The sequence below is a fragment of the Sminthopsis crassicaudata genome, chromosome 6 (genome assembly GCF_048593235.1).
Source record: "Sminthopsis crassicaudata isolate SCR6 chromosome 6, ASM4859323v1, whole genome shotgun sequence".
Lineage (NCBI taxonomy): Eukaryota > Metazoa > Chordata > Mammalia > Dasyuromorphia > Dasyuridae > Sminthopsis > Sminthopsis crassicaudata.
The window spans coordinates 9,335,309-9,355,349 of NC_133622.1; the positions used below are offsets into that span (position 1 = coordinate 9,335,309).

The 20,041-nt window shown below is 40.9% G+C and overlaps 1 pseudogene; it reads left to right on the top strand.

Moving 5' to 3' along the window:
* Nucleotides 1-334: 334 nt before the first annotated feature.
* The window catches only part of LOC141546337 (RNA polymerase-associated protein RTF1 homolog pseudogene), a 31,700-nt pseudogene continuing 11,993 nt past the window's right edge, over nt 335-20,041 (top strand).

Consider the following 20,041-nt stretch of genomic DNA (forward strand, 5'->3'; position numbering starts at 1 on the left):
CCCCCGCCGCCTTGTAGAGCCCCTCAAGCTCCTCATCCCCCTCAGACGTTCTGGCCCCTTCCCTCTCACATCGGCCTGGGCTGCCCAGGGACAGCGGTGTCCGCGCTGCTCCGCCGGAAGGCCCGCCACCTCTAGAGCGCATGACTGGCGTCCCCCGCGTCCCTACTCCGGCTTCCCCCTTTCAGGTCCCGCTGAAATTTTCCCTTCTACCAAAAATCTGCTCCCACTCCTCAAAGCTCATGCTACTGATTGTATCCCACTTATCCCGTGCGGGCGCGCGCGCGCGCACACACACACACACACACACGGGATATGCGTGTGTGTCACTCAGGAGATGCGCCAGTTTTCCTGTTGTCTCCGCCTCTTTTTGAGGTTCCCCCCATCTCACCCCAGCACCCCCACAGCGGCCCTCGGCGGAGCCGGCTCCCCCCCTCTGGAGCCCGTGGGCGAGTGTGGCTCCTGCCAGATGGCCCGGGTGCAAGTTTCCTCTCTTTGGGCCCTTCTTTCCCGCGGGCAGCGCCAGTCACTTCCTCTTCTGTCCAGGAGCCAACAGAAAGCTAAGGGGGGCGTGGATAAGGGTCTTCCCGCCGCCATTCAGAGTCACGCGGGCCGCAGGATCCCCCTGGTGCCCGGGGACAATAACTCAGTGCGGAAATTCGGCTCCTGTCGCCACCCTCACAAACCAGTGGTCGCCACCGGGCCACTTGCCACGCCGGCCCCTCCGTTTGGTTTTGGGCTTTCCCTGGGAAATCATATTTGTGCGTGTGTGATTTTTAAAAATCAACTTAAAAAATAAACGAACACCTCCAGAATCGCCTGCTGCAGGGAGGGACTGTCACAGGAGAAGCCGCTGCTTGTGCCTAACCTACGGGCGACGCGAATGAACGTAAAAGCCAGACGCTCTCAGGAGATGCCGAGACTCCTGTTTCCGGCGCAGAAGATGGCAGGATGGAAGGGACAAATGCTCTTGGCAGCAAAGTCTCAACTGAAGGCTGACTTAAAAGTGCAGCATTCGCTGGGGGACCCTGGGCAAGAGAAAAAAAAAGTGCAGCCTTCACCCCAACCCAAAGCACTAAAACCCAAGACTGGGAAGAGCAAAAGCCCGCAGTCCTCCGCATTAGTCACTTTAATAATAATAATAAATAATTAGATCGCACCTTTCTTCCGTGTGGCTGCAAGCTCTTCATAAATGCCCTCTCATTTAGGCTCCTAATCTCCCTGGAAGGCAGACGCCAGGGGGTCTGAGCTCTGTGCTTCCCAGGGGAAAACAGCCAAGTGTCAGAGCTCTTCCGGCGAGGGTCTTTGCTCAATCGCTATTGCTCTCACTCAGGTGGACTCGGGCTCTTCTTCTCTGTCCTGGGCGTGTGATTATCCCCACTTTACAGGTGGAACAAACAAGGCTCGGAGGGTTTAAGAAATTTCCCCAGATTTAGGAGTGCAGGACTTGAAGCCAAGTCTTTTGACTGTTAGTCAAGCTACCCCTTATCACCACCTTCTAGTTATATTAACAATCCCCTCAATTTACAGGTGAGACCGAAGGGGAGGGACTCAGAGCCCTAGGCCACCCTGATAATAAGTACTAGAGATAATAAGTATTCTGAGATGTGGCCCCAGGTGCTTAGGTAACAGTGCTCATTCCACTGCTCCCCCAGTCCAGCTTCTCCCCTGGACCTGGAAGCCATCCCCGGCCTCCCTCCTGAGCCCCTGGACACCCGGACATTAGGAACCGGAAGCCCCAGGAGCATCTTTGCCTGTGTGAGTGGGAGAGGCTCCTCCTTGGAAAGACAGAATGGGGCACAATTTGGGAGCATGGATTTCTCATACATACAAAACTCTGAGATTCCAGGAGATGCCAAGTGATGCTCCCACAGCCATACACCAGGTACCCAAGGCAGAGTTCAGAGCAGGTCTCCTGACTTGGAGTAGGGGCCTCTTGGGTGTCCAGAGCCACTTGCAGGCTATTTCCCCATAACAACTTTTTTTTTTTTTTTTAATAACTTTCTTTTTTTTTTGGCAGTACATATGCATGGGTAATTTTACCCCATAACAACCTAACAAAAGGTTTCTCCATATTTCCAATGCATAGTCCTCGGCATGCAGTAAGTGCTTAATACATGCTCACTGCTGATGATGGTGATGGTAAGGGAGCTGAGCTCCTAAGCTCTGTCTGGAGCCCCTCTTTTCTCTCCCTTGTTTGCAATTTCCGAGCACTCATCTCTATGTAGTTGCTGCCCAGGTGGGAATCTAGCTCCAGCTTCCCTCCTGAGATCCGGGCCTTCATCTCTAACAGACAACTGTATGTTTTGAACTCGGAGATAAAGGTATACGAGTGTGAGGGACTTGACCTTGGCAAAGGAGAGCAGGGCTTGACAAAGATATTGTGCATCACAATAAAGTCTTGTTGGGCCAGATTGTGATCCCAGAAATGCACACAAATCTATGGCCTTTTGGGAATCGCAGGTCCACCTCCCTTGCTCTGAAAGTGCTTCCCTGTGCCATTGTTCAGCGCCAGTAGCAAAGGGCCAAGATGAGTGCCCCGTTAACCCTCCCCAGGAACAGCCGAGAAAAGTGGTGCAGTACAGTAGGGAGAACAGCAGCCTGAAAATCCACAAATACGGATTCGATGCTGCACTTGGACACTAGCTCTGAGACTCATTAACTTCTTTGGACCTCAGTCTCCTCATCTGTAAATCCAACCCAGTACATGTTCCCTATGGCACCACAGACTGCTCACACAAAGACTAGAACAACCAGCTCCTTCCTTCCAGGTGCTTGCATTCTAAAGGCAGCCACAACAGTGATCCAGATCCACAAAACATCTGTGATCTGGTCAGCCCCAGGAACTTCCCATACCGGAACTACTCCCCCCCCCCCCACAGCAGATTTCATTCTTTCGGACTTGGGAGAAGAGGTGGAAGAGGGGGAAAAAGCCCAGTAACTTACTCAGAATTGTGCAGTTGATAGGTATCAAAGGTATGATATAAGGCGCAGTAATAACATATACAAAGAGAAGATAATACAGGAGAAATTGGGGAGGGAGGGAACACTCATAATCAAGGGAGATGGGGAAAAGCTTCCTGTGAGAAGTGTCACATGAGAGTCCCAGGGGAAGAGAGAGGAAGCATTTTAGCCACAAGGGGTGGAGACCAGAGGCACAATTCCTTCCTGCTCTGACAATCAATTCTCCACTGGCTGAGAATAAAATGCGATTCTTCCAATGACTTCTTAGTTGTTCCTTGGTTTTCAAATCAATCAGAACTTCCTTAAACAATTTAATTTAGAAATGTCTTCAGAGGGTCAGGGAAGGTGGCACTATAGTGGACAGAGCGCTGGCCCTGGAGTCAGGAGGGCCTGAATTCAAAGATACTTTCCCATGACAGAACAGAAGTAGAAAGTCCTTAAAGGCAATGACTGTTTTTGTTTTTTCCACATATAACTAGCACGGAACAGTGCTTGGAGGGTGGTGGTTAATCAATGTTTGGTAAAATTGCTTAGAATAACATGGCTAATATCTAGCAGTGTTAAGACTCAACCTCAGGGCTTCCAACTTCAAATCCAGGACTCACTTTTCAATACTCTATTGCAGCACCCGTAAGGTATAGTGAATTGGAGTAATAACTGTCTCAATATTCACACTGGGCAATGATTCAGGGAAGTAGCTGGAGGACCAGTAGGACTTGGGACTAACTGATTCATGTAATTTAAAAAAAAATTTAATTTTTAAAAAGACCTGAAGCCTCTATTTTCAATAAACCAATAAACACACACACACACACACACACACACACACACACACACACACACACACACACATACACAGAGTGCAGAGTTTTCCTCATGGCATTAGACCAGCCTTTTCTGGAAAGCAATGTGGAACTATGGCCCAAAAGTCACTGAACTGTATATACCCTTTGACCCAGCAATATCACTACTACATTTATGCTCCAAAGAGATCACAGAAAGAAGAAAAGAAGTCATTTGTACAAAAATATTTCCGACAGTTCTTTTTTGTAATGGCAAAGAACTGAAAGTGGATGGCCATCATTTGGAGAATTGCGACAAATTCTGGAACATAAATGTCATGACATATCCTTAAACTATAAGAAATGATAAACTGGACATTTTCACAGAAAACTAGAAAAACTTTATGAACTGAGGCAGAGTAAAGTGGCAGGACCAAGAGAACAACTTTTACAATGACATTATAGATTAAAAATAACTTTAAAAGATTTAAGAATTCTGATCACTTCATAGGAGAAGGATTGAAGATAAAGACTTCCTCTCAGAGACATGATAGAGTCAAGATGCAGAATGAGAACCACATTTTGGGGCATGGCCAATGTGGGAAATTGCTTTACATGGATATACCTATTTTTTAGGAGGATTTTATTTTTCTTTTCATGTTGATTTCATTGGAGAAATGAGGAAATAAAATAAATTCTGAGCTTGGAATCGTGTAGACCTGAATTCAAATCCAGTGTCAGACCCATACTAGCTATGTGATCTGGGGCAAACCAGTTGTCCTCCATTTGCCTCAGTCTCCTCATCTGTATAATGGAGATATTAATGGCATCCACCTCCTAGCGTTGTTATGAAAAGCAAATAAGCTAAAAATTATAACATTCTTATCTCAGTGCTTGGCCCATAGTAAATGTTAGCTCTCATCATCATCATTATTATTATTAAAGTTGGTTACCTTCTTGGTAGTTTCATTGGGACGAGCACCAATTTTCCTGGTTTTAACTCCGTCAAAGTTTTGGTTCTTGACATTTCTCTCTCTTTAGACAAAAAAGGGAAGCCTCTAGCTTTCTTGTGAGAGCCTCATTTAAGTATGAGCCATTTAGAAACATTCAGCAGAGCTATAACAAGGGCAGGGCAAGCGTGGCACTTGCCTTGGGTACACCCAAGTGAGGGGCACAGAAAAACATCTGAAAGTTGCACTTACTATCGGAAGCAGTCGATGGCTTTAGGCCAGAAGGCAAAGAGGATGCAATTTTAGAATTCTTACCTTGGGTACCAAATTAGCTAGTAACTGTCTCTGAATCCTGGACACCAGCTACGGGGCTTAGGCCATTTTTATCAAATTACCTAAAGCCAGATAAAAATCATGCATTACAGTGGGTCATGATTGGGCTCGGCTTTTTCCTGAGTTTTATTTGTCCCTTCCTGTAAAGGGCTAGAACTGAGCAATGCACTTGGATAATGAAGCAGGTGAGACTAATTGCCAATTGGACGTTCCCTATTAACTTGTTTAAGGTTGACCCTCCCCAGCTGTTCTGTGCTGACTTGATTGGTGGGACAAAGAGAAGGAAGTGACTTGTGTGGGAGGAGTAAGAAAAACTTGGGTGGTGGAACTCAAGCTCACTTGCACTCATGACCTGGCGTTGGAGGTGAAGGTAAAGATCTGGAATAAAGACATTTAGTGATCCTGACTCCCGCTGATTTCTGGAAAGATAGAGTTCCAGCTTTTGGCGTCCAACGTGTGGCTGGCACCCTACTTCCACCGAAGTCCTCCTGTGACCAGGAGATTAGGTGAGTATTCTAATAGAAATAAGGAACTTACCTTGTTAAGGACTAAATCAGCAATCTCTAGTAACTGAGATGGGGCAGATGTTAGGTAAATCCTGGGCCTCAGCTGACCCTGCTCCAACCCCAGCCCCTGCCTCATCTAGCAATGCTATAGAGGATATAATTAAGATAATTGATGAGAAAAGTTTACTTGTTCCCATCCCACAAATGAATAATCTCTTACACTCATTGAGTCCCCTTGGTTCTTAAATGAAGAAAAACTACGTATAGATAAATGGAAGCAAGTGGGACTTGAAAGAATTTTATTCAAAAAATGGGATTTGTCAAAATTTCCCCGAGGTATTTTATCTATACAACTTGATTCTATTAGACTTTAGCTATGGAGAAGAGTTTAGAAGAAGGAAAAGTTCTAAAAAGGCACAGAGGAGGAAGCATGAGGAACTAAAGATAGAAGATAGGCAAACTCAGGACATTGCCAGAGGGCAAGGGGATTTGAATGAGGAATCTGAGGGTGTAGACTCTGATTGTCTGGAAGAAATTTCAACCCCACCTAGAGAGCAGATTATTGATCAACCCACTTCCACTCCACCTTCAGGGAGGGAGGGAGGAGGAGTAGTGGGAGGGGCGGTGACATCATCAGCACCCCCCCTCCCACACAGAGCCCCCCCCCAACAACTGCCCACTCCTGTAACTAGATTAGAAAGAGGGTTTATTGAAGCAATTGAAAATGGAAAAGAAGTAGATAATGATTTCAAACTTCAAATTTTTCCCGTGATTCAACAGTATAATTCTGCAGGTCAAGAGAGTAGAAGATATGCTCCTTTTAATATGGATGTGCTTAAAAACCTGAAAAAATCTTGCACTGTCTTTGGGGCTACATCAGATTATGTTAAGATGTTAATACACAATTTGGCTTATGAAACCTTAACCCCTAGTGACTGGAAAGTCATTGCAAAAGTGTGCTTAGAACCTGGACAAAATTTGTTGTGGCTTTCTGAATTTACTGAGCTCTGTAGAATTCAAGCCCAACAAAATAGTCAAAGTGCAGCTAATACTTCCATCACCTATGACCTACTAATAGGTGTAGGTTCTTATGCAGACGCTTCGGTATAGATTAATTACTCCATAACAGCATTTGAGCAAATTTCTGCTGCTGCTATCAAAGCATGGGCTTCTCTCCCCAGTAAAAACTACAAGGGTGAGACCTACACAAAAATTGTACAGGGACCAAATGAACCTTTTGCCGATTTTGTGGCACGTTTGCAGACAGCTGTCATACAGGCTAATGGTGAAAATGAAGTAACAGACACTTTGGTGAGGCAACTTGCTAGAGACAATGCCAATGAGGTTTGTAGAAGGATTATACTAGGACTACGTAAGGATGCTCCTTTAGAGGAGATCATAAGACGCTGTGCCACAATGGGCACAAATACCTTTTATAGCCAGGCTATGATGCAGACTTCCCAAGATCCCAACATGGGGAGACAGGGTCCCTTTTGGCAAGGGGTTTCCAGAGAGACTCGTCAATGCTTTCAATGCGGTAAAGTAGGCCATTTGAAAGCTCCATGTTGGCATAGAGACAGAGTGAGAAGACAGGCTGGGAGAACAAGACCCAAAACCCCATGTCCAAAATGCAACAGAGGACTCCATTGGGCACTGATTCAGGGAAAGGGGATGAGGGGCCCAGCTCCAGGGCCCCAAGCAAAAAACACTTGGGGCATGATGGCAGCCGATGCCACACCCAGAGAGTGCCTCCAAGTCCAATACCCAGACATGACCAATCAGCCAGGAAGCCATCTGAAGGGAGAAAGGGATTACACAATCAGTCAGCCAGGAAGCAACATGATGGGAGAAAGGGACTACAATTAGGGAGGATAGAGTTGTATGCAGCTGGGACAATTGAGATACCCCCTGGAGAGGTGAAATCTGTTCCTCTCCAACCTATGGATCCCTTGCCTCCAGGCACAGTAGGCTTGACCATTTCACCTCCTGAGAGGACTTACAAGACAGTGTTCATTCATACACTGATGTGGGAAACTGGGGAATGTGTAGATAATATCCCAGTCACTAACACAGGGAGACAATGTGTGACTTATCAACCAGGGGAAGTAGTAGCATCAGGTTTATTGATACAGACTCCTAATAAGCAACCTGGTGACAGTCACCCATGTTCGAACTCCAAGCAGAAAAACCCAGGAATATATTGGACAGCAGCTGTGACAGCTGACCGACCTATGCTCACCATCTATATAAATGGCATAGCATTAGAAGGACTGGTGGACACAGGTGCAGATCGCACAGTCATTAGAGGTGCCAACTGGCCCAATCACTGGCCAAAGAAAAAGGCAGACACCTACATGTCTGGGGTAGGAGGATCAATAGCAGCTGAAGTTAGTGCTACCCCTTTAAGATGGGTATTTGAAGGTGAAACAGGAGTTTTTACTCCTTTTATAGTTGAAAAAATCCCCATCAATCTGTGGGGAAGAGACATTTTACAACAATTAGGGTTAAAAATGAGTACTTCGGTTTTTTAGGCAGGGCTGCTGTTGAAGGCCTGCCAACACTTTCACCTGTTCCTATCCAGTGGAAAACTGATACACCAGTGTGGATAGAACAGTGGCCCTTAGATAACAATAAAATTCAGGTCTTACTAGATATAGTACAGGAACAACTTGACCAAGGACACTTACAACCTTCTCTAAGTCCTTGGAATTCCCCAGTATTTGTTGTAAAAAAGAAATCTGGAAAATGGAGGATGTTGACTGATTTAAGAAAGGTAAATGAACAGATGGAAACTATGGGAACTCTTCAACCTGGACTTCCATCTCCTACTCAGTTGCCTAGAGAATGGCCTCTGTGGGTTATAGACATTAAGGATTGTTTCTATTCTATCCCTCTAGATAAGGAGGATATGAAAAGATTTGCCTTTTCAGTGCCCAGCGTTAACTTAGCTGAGCCTTATAAAAGATATGAATGGACAGTTTTGCCACAGGGAATGAAAAACAGCCCTACTATGTGTCAAATGTATGTTGCTGCTGCTCTTAGTCCAGTAAGAAAAGCATTTCCAAAAGTAATGTTATTACATTACATGGATGATATATTGGGATGTGCACCTGAGGAACAAATGTTAGAAGCATGTCTACAAAAAAACCATAGAAATACTAAGGAATTATAAATTGCACATAGCTTCAGAAAAGATTCAAAGACATGCTCCTTTTCAATATTTAGGATATGAAGTATATCCTAAGGTGCTTACAGTACAAAAACTCTCCTTAAGAACAGAGAAGCTAGAAGGGAGGGCGGAGCCAAGATGGCGGAGAAGAAACACACGACTCAGTGAACGTCCTCACTCCCTCACAACCAATTAGATAAATTAAGTCTCAAAATTAGCTCAGGACTGATAGATACCACAAGGACTGGAAGCACGACTTACCAGCTGAAGAGAATCTGGAGTTTCAACAGGAAAGGTCAGTTCTCAGGGGAGGAATAAGAAAGACCAGCACAGACGGTGGGGTAGGGGCACACTGCGCCCATTGCGCTGGGAAGGGCTCTGGGATCAGAGAAGCCACTGAGGTAAAGGAATCTGGCACAGGCTGTTAGCTCTTCTCTGCTAATTATTTAGCAGTTCAGAAGAGAAAGCCAAAATATTTTAAAACTCAGATTAGATTTTCCCCGATCCTGGGGGGTGACTCAGCAGAGAATCGGCACCAGGGGGTGTGGCCTCAGCTACCTCCTGAGAATAGTTAAGAGACTGACAAGTGGTTGGATACGGCCCAAGGCAACACACACTGCCTAGCTTAGCTGGAGGGAGTGGAACTCAGCTCCAGGAAGTCCCAGAGAAGCGGAACCTTTGAACTAGGGACCGCGGTTTCTGGCAGACACTTCCAGTTTGAGCGCAGGGGCTTCTCACGTCACCTGCTGCAGACATCCACTCCCCACCCGGACACATAGGCTGGGCTTCGTGCTGTCTTCACTATTCTACGCCCTCGAAGCACAGTAGTGCTAATCACCTCTGAGGCACTTCCAGGGAGGGGGTGGGGAACTCTCTCCCAGAGCTCTCTCTTAGCATGGGCGCAGGGGCCGCTGCATCCATCCGGTCTGGGAGGAAGCTGGTAAAGAAGTAAATAATTTCCTACCCCAGGGACAGACCCCAAAACATTTTTTAAGTATGAGCAAAAAAGCTAGAAAAACTATAGATTCCTTCTATACAGAGAAAGAGCGGGTATCCAACCCCGAGGAAGTTAACAGCAAAGATTCAGAAGATAACAACCTAAAGGGGAACGATTCCTGCCCCCCATCACATAACTCTCTCCTAGAAGAAGCTCTTAAAAAATTGAGGGAGATCGAAGAAAAATGGGGAAAAGAAAGGGAAGTTATGATAGAGAATAACAACGTCCTGAAATTGGAGTTGGAAAAAATAAAGAATTCACAGGAGATGCAGGGAAACAAAATTAGTGAATTAGAAAAGGTTAAAAAAACACAGGAAAGTAGGATTTCTGAATTGGAAAAGATAAAAAAGTCTCAAGAAAATAGAATTTCTGAATTGGAAAAAGAAAATAATTCTCAAAAAAAAAAAAATTAGGGAAATGGAAAAAAATTCAATAGAGCAAAATAATTCATTTAAAAACGAAATTGGGCATTTACAAAAAGAACTAAAAACTGTGAAAGAAGAAAATAACTCCTTAAAAGTCAGGATGGAACAAATAGAAATGAATGATTCACAGAGAACCCAAGAATCAGTCAAACAAAACAAAAAAAATGAGAAGCTGGAGAACAACGTCAAATACTTACTGGGAAAATCTATAGACCTGGAAAATAGATCTAGGAGAGATAATCTGCAGATTATTGGACTTCCAGAAAACTATGACCAAAAAAAGAGCCTAGATTCTATTTTACAGGAAATTATTAAACAGAACTGTCCAGAGATAATAGAAACAGAAGGGAAAGTAGATGTGGAAAGAATTCATCGAACTCCTTCTGAAATAGACCCTAAAAAAAGAACACCACGGAATATTGTGGCTAAGCTGCAGAATTACCACACAAAGGAGAAAATCCTGCAAGCAGCTAGAAAAAAACAATTTAAATACCAAGGTGCCACAATAAGGGTCACCCAAGATCTGGCTGCCTCCACATTAAAAGATAGAAGGGCCTGGAACCTGATATTCCGTAAGGCAAAAGATCAAGGACTGCAACCAAGAATGAACTACCCAGCTAAGTTTAGCATCTTTTTCCATGGAAGAAGATGGTCATTCAATGAAACAGAGGAATTCTATATGTTTCTAAGAAAAAAACCAGACTTAAACAAAAAATTTGATCTACATCCACAAGACTGAAGAGAAACAGAAAAAGGTACACAGAACCCTTGAGAACTGTAACTCTGTTGTGGGTATATAAAAAATACTCAAGGATAATTTGATTTTACTGATATAAAAGAAAAAAAGGGGGGTGTAGTAAAGGGAAGGAGGTCGGTTCAGAAAAAGGGGAAGGAGTGATAAAAAGAGGGAAACTACATCCCAGGAAGAGACATAGAAAATACACCATATCTGAGGGAACTTAGTGAGGGGGAGAATCATTGTGTGAATCTTACTCTCATCAGAAGAGGCTCAAAGAGTAAATAATTAACATATTTGTTTTTCAGAGAATTTTCTCTCACCTCATTAAAAGGGGGGAGAGGAAAAGGGAAAAGGAAAAGGAGAATAAGTGAAGGGACTTGGAGGGAGGGGGGAGGGATCCTAAAAAAAAAAAAAAAAAAGAGGGAGGGTTGCGCGTCACAAGGGGGGTCTGTAAATTAAATATCGGGGAGGGGGATCAGGGGGGTCAAGGGAAAAAAGCATAATCTGGGGATAATACGATGGCAGGAAATACAGAATTAGTAATTTTAACTGTAAATGTAAATGGGATGAACGATCCCATCAAACGGAGACGGATAGTAGATTGGATCAAAAAGCAGAACCCTACAATATGTTGCCTACAGGAAACACACTTAAAGCAGGGAGATACATACAGAGTAAAGGTAAAAGGTTGGAACAGAGCCTATTATGCTTCAGGTAAAGCCAAAAAAGCAGGGGTAGCTATCCTTATCTCAGATCAAGCAAAAGCAGAAGTAGATCTCGTTAAAAAAGATAAGGAAGGAAACTATATCCTGCTGAAAGGTAGCATAAATAATGAAGCCATATCAATACTAAACATATATGCACCAAGTGGTATAGCATCTAACTTTCTAAAGGAAAAGTTAAGAGAACTGCAAGAAGAAATAGACAGTAAAACTATAATAGTGGGAGATCTCAACCTTGCACTCTCAGATTTAGACAAATCAAACCACAAAACAAACAAGAAAGAAATTAAAAAAGTAAATAGAACATTAGAAAAACTAGGTATGATAGACCTTTGGAGAAAACTGAATGGCAATAGGAAGGAATATACTTTCTTCTCAGCAGTTCATGGATCCTATACAAAAATTGACCATATACTAGGACATAAAGATCTCAAAATTAAATGTAGGAAGGCAGAAATAATAAATGCCTTCTTCTCAGATCACAATGCAATAAAAGCTACATTCAGTAAAAAGTTAGGGGTAAATAGACCAAAAAGTAATTGGAAACTGAATAATCTCATCTTAAAGAATGACTGGGTGAAAGAGCAAATTATAGAAACAATTAACAATTTCACCCAAGATAATGATAATGATGAGACATCATATCAAAATCTTTGGGATGCAGCTAAAGCGGTAATAAGGGGAAATTTTATATCTTTAGAGGCTTATTTGAAGAAAATTGAGAAAGAGAAGATTAACGAATTGGGCTTACAACTTAAAAGGCTAGAAAAAGACCAAATTATAAACCCCCAACCAAAAATTAAACTCGAAATACAAAAATTAAAAGGAGAAATCAATAAAATTGAAAGTAAAAAAACTATTGAATTAATAAATAAAACCAAGAGTTGGTTTTATGAAAAAGCCAATAAAATAGATAAACCTTTGGTAAATTTGATCAAAAAAAAGAAAGAGGAAAATCAAATTGATAGTCTTACAAATGAAAAGGGGGATCTTTCCACCAATGAAGAGGAAATTAGAGAAATAATAAGGAGTTACTTTGCCCAACTTTATGCCAATAAATTTGATAACTTAAGTGAAATGGATGACTTCCTCCAAAAATATAGGCTCCCTAGATTAACAGAGGAAGAGATAAATTGCTTAAATAGTCCCATTTCAGAAAAAGAAATAGAACAAGCTATTAATCAACTCCCCAGGAAAAAATCCCCAGGGCCAGATGGATTCACATGTGAATTCTACCAAACATTTAAAGAACAATTAGCCCCAATGTTATATAAATTATTTGAAAAAATAGGGGATGAAGGAGTCCTACCAAATTCCTTTTATGACACAGACATGGTACTGATACCTAAACCTGGTAGACCGAAAACTGAGAAAGAAAATTATAGACCAATCTCCTTAATGAATATTGATGCTAAAATCTTAAATAAGATATTAGCAAAAAGACTTCAGAAAATCATCTCCAAGATAATACACTATGATCAAGTAGGATTTATTCCAGGAATGCAGGGCTGGTTTAATATTAGGAAAACTATTAATATAATTGACCATATTAATAATCAAATTAATAAGAACCATATGATCATCTCAATAGATGCAGAAAAAGCATTTGACAAAATCCAACATCCATTCCTACTAAAAACTCTTGAGAGTATAGGAATAAACGGATTATTCCTTAGAATAATCAGGAGTATATTTTTAAGACCGTCAGTAAGCATAATATGCAATAGAAATAAACTGCAACCTTTCCCAGTAAGATCAGGAGTGAAACAAGGTTGCCCACTATCACCATTACTATTCAATATAGTACTAGAAACGCTAGCCTCGGCAATAAGAGCCGAGAAAGAGATTCAAGGAATTAGAGTAGGAAATGAGGAAATTAAACTATCACTTTTTGCAGATGACATGATGGTATACTTAGAGAACCCCAAAGACTCTGCTAAAAAGCTACTAGAAATAATTCAAAATTTCAGCAAAGTGGCAGGATACAAAATAAATCCACATAAATCCTCGGCATTTTTATATATCACTAACAAAATGCAACAGCAAGAGATACAAAGAGAAATTCCATTCCAAACAAATGTTGAGAGTATAAAATATTTGGGAATCCATCTACCAAAGAAAAGTCAGGAATTATATGAGAAAAATTACAAAACACTTGCCACAAAAATAAAATCAGATTTAAATAATTGGAAAGACATTCAGTGCTCTTGGATAGGCCGAGCGAATATAATAAAGATGACAATACTCCCCAAACTAATCTATTTATTTAGTGCTATACAAATCAGACTCCCAAGAAACTATTTTAATGACCTAGAAAAAATAACAACAAAATTCATATGGAAGAATAAAAGGTCAAGAATTGCAAGGGAACTAATGAAAAAAAAACTCAGAGGAAGGTGGTCTAAGTGTACCTGATCTAAAGCTATATTATATAGCAGCAGTCACCAAAACCATTTGGTATTGGCTAAGAAATAGACCGGTAGATCAGTGGAACAGATTAGATACAAAGGACAAAAAAGGGTACATCTATAGCAATCTAATCTTTGACAAACCCAAAGATTCCAACATTAGGGATAAAAATTCATTATTCGGAAAAAACTGTTGGGAAAACTGGAAATTAGTATGGCAGAAATTAGATATGGATCCACACTTAACACCATATACCAAGATAAGATCAAAATGGGTCCATGATTTAGGCATAAAGAGGGAGATAATAAATAGATTAGAGGAACAGAGGATAATCTACCTCTCAGACTTGTGGAGGAGGAAGGAATTTATGACCAGAGGAGAACTAGAGATCATTATTGATCACAAAATAGAAGATTTTGATTACATCAAACTAAAAAGTTTCTGTACAAATAATACTAATGCAAACAAGATTAGAAGGGAAGTAACAAATTGGGAAAATATTTTTAAAAACAAAGGTTCTGACAAAGGTCTCATTTCCAAAATATATAGAGAACTGACCCTAATTTATAAGAAACCAAACCATTCTCCAATTGATAAATGGTCAAAGGATATGAACAGACAATTCTCAGAGGAAGAAATTGAAACTATATCCACTCACATGAAAGAGTGTTCCAAATCACTACTGATCAGAGAAATGCAAATTAAGACCACTCTGAGATACCACTACACACCTGTCAGATTGGCTAAGATGACAGGAACAAATAATGACAAATGTTGGAGGGGATGTGGGGAAACTGGGACACTAATACATTGCTGGTGGAGTTGTGAAAGAATCCAGCCATTCTGGAGAGCAATCTGGAATTATGCCCAAAAAGTTATCAAACTGTGCATACCCTTTGACCCAGCAGCGCTACTACTGGGATTATATCCCAAAGAAATACTAAAGAGCGGAAAGAGACATATATGTGCCAAAATGTTTGTGGCAGCTCTTTTTGTTGTAGCTAGAAACTGGAAGATGAATGGATGTCCATCAGTTGGAGAATGGTTGGGTAAATTGTGGTATATGAAAGTTATGGAATATTATTGCTCAGTAAGAAATGACCAGCAGGAGGAATACAGAGAGGGTTGGAGAGACTTAAATCAACTGATGCTGAGTGAAATGAGCAGAACCAGAAGATCACTGTATACTTCAACAACGATACTGTATGAGGATGTATTCTGATGGAAGTGGAAATCTTCAACATAAAGAAGATCCAACTCACTTCCAGTTGATCAATGATGGACAGAGGTAGATACACCCAGAGAAGAAACACAGGGAGGGAATGTAAATTGTTAGCACTAATATCTGTCTGCCCAGGTTGCATGTACCTTCGGATTCTAATGTTTGTTGTGCAACAAGAAAATGATATTCACACACATGTATTGTACTTAGACTATATTGTAACACATGTAAAATGTATGGTATTGCCTGTTGTCGGGGGGAGGGAATAAGGGAGGGGGGGTAATTTGGAAAAATGAATACAAGGGATAATATTATAAAATATATATATATATATATATATAATAAAAAAAATTAAAAAAAAAAAAAAAAAAAAGAAAATTTAAGCTCATGAAATCAGAAGAAAAACAGATTTTGTTTTACCTATTAAATTATATTGTTTTAGTTGCTTTTAGAGGAAAAGAATGGGTAAAAGTAGAGAATAAGAAATTATAATTATTTTGATTTATTTACTATGGTAACAAACCACTATCATATTAATAAGCTTTTACTTCATGAAAGTCACAAAGAGACACTCCATATTATTTATGTTCTCATAATATATATATGGCCTTTTATATCCTTATTGATATATTTCTGTATTTGTCTTTCCTGAACTGCATTGTAAACATCTCAAGGGCATGGTGCCCCTTAATAAATATTCATTGTTAAAAAAAAAAAAAAAAAAAAAGAATTGCAAGGGAACTAATGAAAAAAAACTCAGAGGAAGGTGGTCTAAGTGTACCTGATCTAAAGCTATATTATATAGCAGCAGTCACCAAAACCATTTGGTATTGGCTAAGAAATAGACCGGTAGATCAGTGGAACAGATTAGATACAAAGGACAAAAAAGGGTACATCTATAGCAATCTAATCTTTGACAAACCCAAAGATTCCAACATTAGGGATAAAAATTCATTATTCGGAAAAAACTGTTGGGAAAACTGGAAATTAGTATGGCAGAAATTAGATATGGATCCACACTTAACACCATATACCAAGATAAGATCAAAATGGGTCCATGATTTAGGCATAAAGAGGGAGATAATAAATAGATTAGAGGAACAGAGGATAATCTACCTCTCAGACTTGTGGAGGAGGAAGGAATTTATGACCAGAGGAGAACTAGAGATCATTATTGATCACAAAATAGAAGATTTTGATTACATCAAACTAAAAAGTTTCTGTACAAATAATACTAATGCAAACAAGATTAGAAGGGAAGTAACAAATTGGGAAAATATTTTTAAAAACAAAGGTTCTGACAAAGGTCTCATTTCCAAAATATATAGAGAACTGACCCTAATTTATAAGAAACCAAACCATTCTCCAATTGATAAATGGTCAAAGGATATGAACAGACAATTCTCAGAGGAAGAAATTGAAACTATATCCACTCACATGAAAGAGTGTTCCAAATCACTACTGATCAGAGAAATGCAAATTAAGACCACTCTGAGATACCACTACACACCTGTCAGATTGGCTAAGATGACAGGAACAAATAATGACAAATGTTGGAGGGGATGTGGGGAAATTGGGACACTAATACATTGCTGGTGGAGTTGTGAAAGAATCCAGCCATTCTGGAGAGCAATCTGGAATTATGCCCAAAAAGTTATCAAACTGTGCATACCCTTTGACCCAGCAGCGCTACTACTGGGATTATATCCCAAAGAAATACTAAAGAGCGGAAAGAGACATATATGTGCCAAAATGTTTGTGGCAGCTCTTTTTGTTGTAGCTAGAAACTGGAAGATGAATGGATGTCCATCAGTTGGAGAATGGTTGGGTAAATTGTGGTATATGAAAGTTATGGAATATTATTGCTCAGTAAGAAATGACCAGCAGGAGGAATACAAAGAGGGTTGGAGAGACTTAAATCAACTGATGCTGAGTGAAATGAGCAGAACCAGAAGATCACTGTATACTTCAACAACAATACTGTATGAGGATGTATTCTGATGGAAGTGGAAATCTTCAACATAAAGAAGAGCCAACTCACTTCCAGTTGATCAATGATGGACAGAGGTAGATACACCCAGAGAAGAAACACTGGGAGGGGAATGTAAATTGTTAGCACTAATATCTGTCTGCCCAGGTTGCATGTACCTTCGGATTCTAATGTTTATTGTGCAACAAGAAAATGATATTCACACACATGTATTGTACTTAGACTATATTGTAACACATGTAAAATGTATGGTATTGCCTGTCGTCGGGGGGAGGGAATAGAGGGAGGGGGGGTAATTTGGAAAAATGAATACAAGGGATAATATTATAAAATATATATATATATAATAAAAAAAAAAAAAAAAGAACAGAGAAGCTAAACACCTTAAATGACTTCCAGAAATTGATAGGAAATATCCAATGGATGCGTCCCGTGCTAGGCTTGACTACCTGTCAATTGCAACCATTATATGACATTTTAAGGGGAGACAGGGCTTTAAATTCACCACGCCAACTTACAAAAGAAGCTCAAGAGGCTTTGAGACAAGTTGAACTGGCTTTATCCAATGTGGTTGAAAGAGTCACTCAAAAACCCTTGGAAATATCAGTTTTTGCTACACAAGAGGCCCCCACAGCAGTCCTTCATCAAGGAGACAGTGTGATAGAGTGGGTGAACCTCCCAGCACAACCAGAACAAAGCCTTATTCCTCACCCAGTGCTTGTGGCTAGAATTTTATTAAAGGCCATTAAACGAGCAGTACAGTTATCTGGGACAAGACCTGACAAGATATATACCTTTTATACTAATGCACAAGTTAATGTGTGCTGCGAAACCATCCCAGAGTGGCAAATTTTATTAACCATGGCTCCAAAATTTTGTACACGGGTCTCCATTAAAGATAACCAGACTGCTACATAATTGGCAATGGATTCTTGAAGAAAAGGTTTCTAAAGTTCCTCTTAAAGGACCAACTATCTTTACAGATGCATCCAAACATAATATTTGCGCTGTGTATTCTCGTGACTTAACTATAAAGAAAGTAATCAGAACCCCTTTTCAGTCCACTCAGCAGAATGAATTGTATGCAATCATTCTTGCTCTTGCTTATTATCCGGGAGACATAAATATAATATCTGATTCAGCCTATTCAGTAGGTGTGGTACAAAGAATTGCCACAGCCCAAATAAAATTTGTAGCCTCCAATATATATCAGCTCTTTAAAGAGCTTCAAGAGCAAGTGAGAAAGCATCCAGGTAAGATTTATATTTTGCATGTCCACTCCCATAGTGGACTTCCAGGTCCTATTTTTGATGGTAATTCAAAGGCAGATAGCCTTCTAACCATGCTGGCTAGTACTCCTTTATTTCAAGAAGCACAAGAGTCTCATTCTCAATATCATCAGGCTGCCCGAGCTTTACGTTTGCAGTTTGGAATAACAAGAGAAGAAGCTAGGAGCAGAGTAAAAGCCTGTACAGCTTGCCTTCCTTTCCATGCTCCTACACTCCCTCCAGGGAAGAACCCTCGTGGTTTGAGACCTAATGAAATTTGGCAAATGGATGTGACCCATTATAAATCTTTTGGTCGTCTATCTTTTATCCATGTCGTGGTAGACACCTTTTCAGGATTCACATTTGCAATGCCAGCAGCAAAAGAGACAGCCCGAGTGGTCACTGAATTCCTTATACAAGCATTTGCAATTATGGGTGTTCCACAAGCAATAAAAACAGACAATGGACCTACATATACATCTAAACATTTTAGACACTTTTGTGCACAGTACAAGATTTTACATACCACGGGCATACCCTTTAATCCTCAAGGGCAGGCAATAGTAGAGAGAAGAAACAGAGATATTAAGACACTCCTCCAAAAACAAAAGAAAGGGGGAGCCACAGGTAGCCCTAGGGAACTTCTAAATTTAGTTCTCTATACCATTAATTTTCTAATTTTTGACAAAGATGCACTGGCTCCGGCAGACAGGTTTTATAACCCACCAGAAGGGCAGTGTCCAGTGCGAGCATCTCCACTGTCCTTAGATAATCGCCAGGTGATGTGGAGAGATCCAGAAAGTGGTGAATGGAAGGGACCAGATAGGTTAACTGCCTGGGGGAGAGGGTTTGCTTGTATCTCTACAGATGGAGAAGGAATCAGATGGGTGCCAACGAGCCGTATTCGCCTTGTCCATCGGAGAGAGACAGAGCAGACCCTTGAAACGAAGGAGAAGGCCCAAGAAACATCGGGTGGTTCTGTTGCTGACTGTGCCCACCACTGAAAGAACCTGGCAGTTATGGCGTTTGACCCATGGACATCAAAAACTGTTGGACTTGAAAATCCTCAGGAATCATTGGATTCTCTGAGACATCATAAGACTATTGTAGGACTGAAAGTCCTCAGGAATCATTGCATTCTCTGAGACATCATAAGACTATTGTAGGACTTGAAAATCCTCAGGAATTATTGGATTCTCTGAGGCATCATAAGACTGTTGCTGGACTTCAAAAACTTGTGGGGATCATTGGATTCCCTAACAGTGAAGCAATGGACAATAGATTGGTTTTGGACTATCTCTTGGTTGCTGAAGAAGGGGTATGTGTGTCTGGTGTTCACATACCCTCCTTCTAGGACTTCTGGAAATCTCTTACAATACCATGTTAATTTATATTGTTTGTTATATCACTCCTTGCATGTACAATTCCTGTTTGTTACACCACATCGAGTCTGCACTGACTGTAGGGAGAGTCACCACTAATAGCCTCTGCGTTATTGCTATGTGCTTGTGTAATAACTCCCATGCTGATGGGTTTGTGCATACTTGTCTCTAATAAGGCCCTTCAAT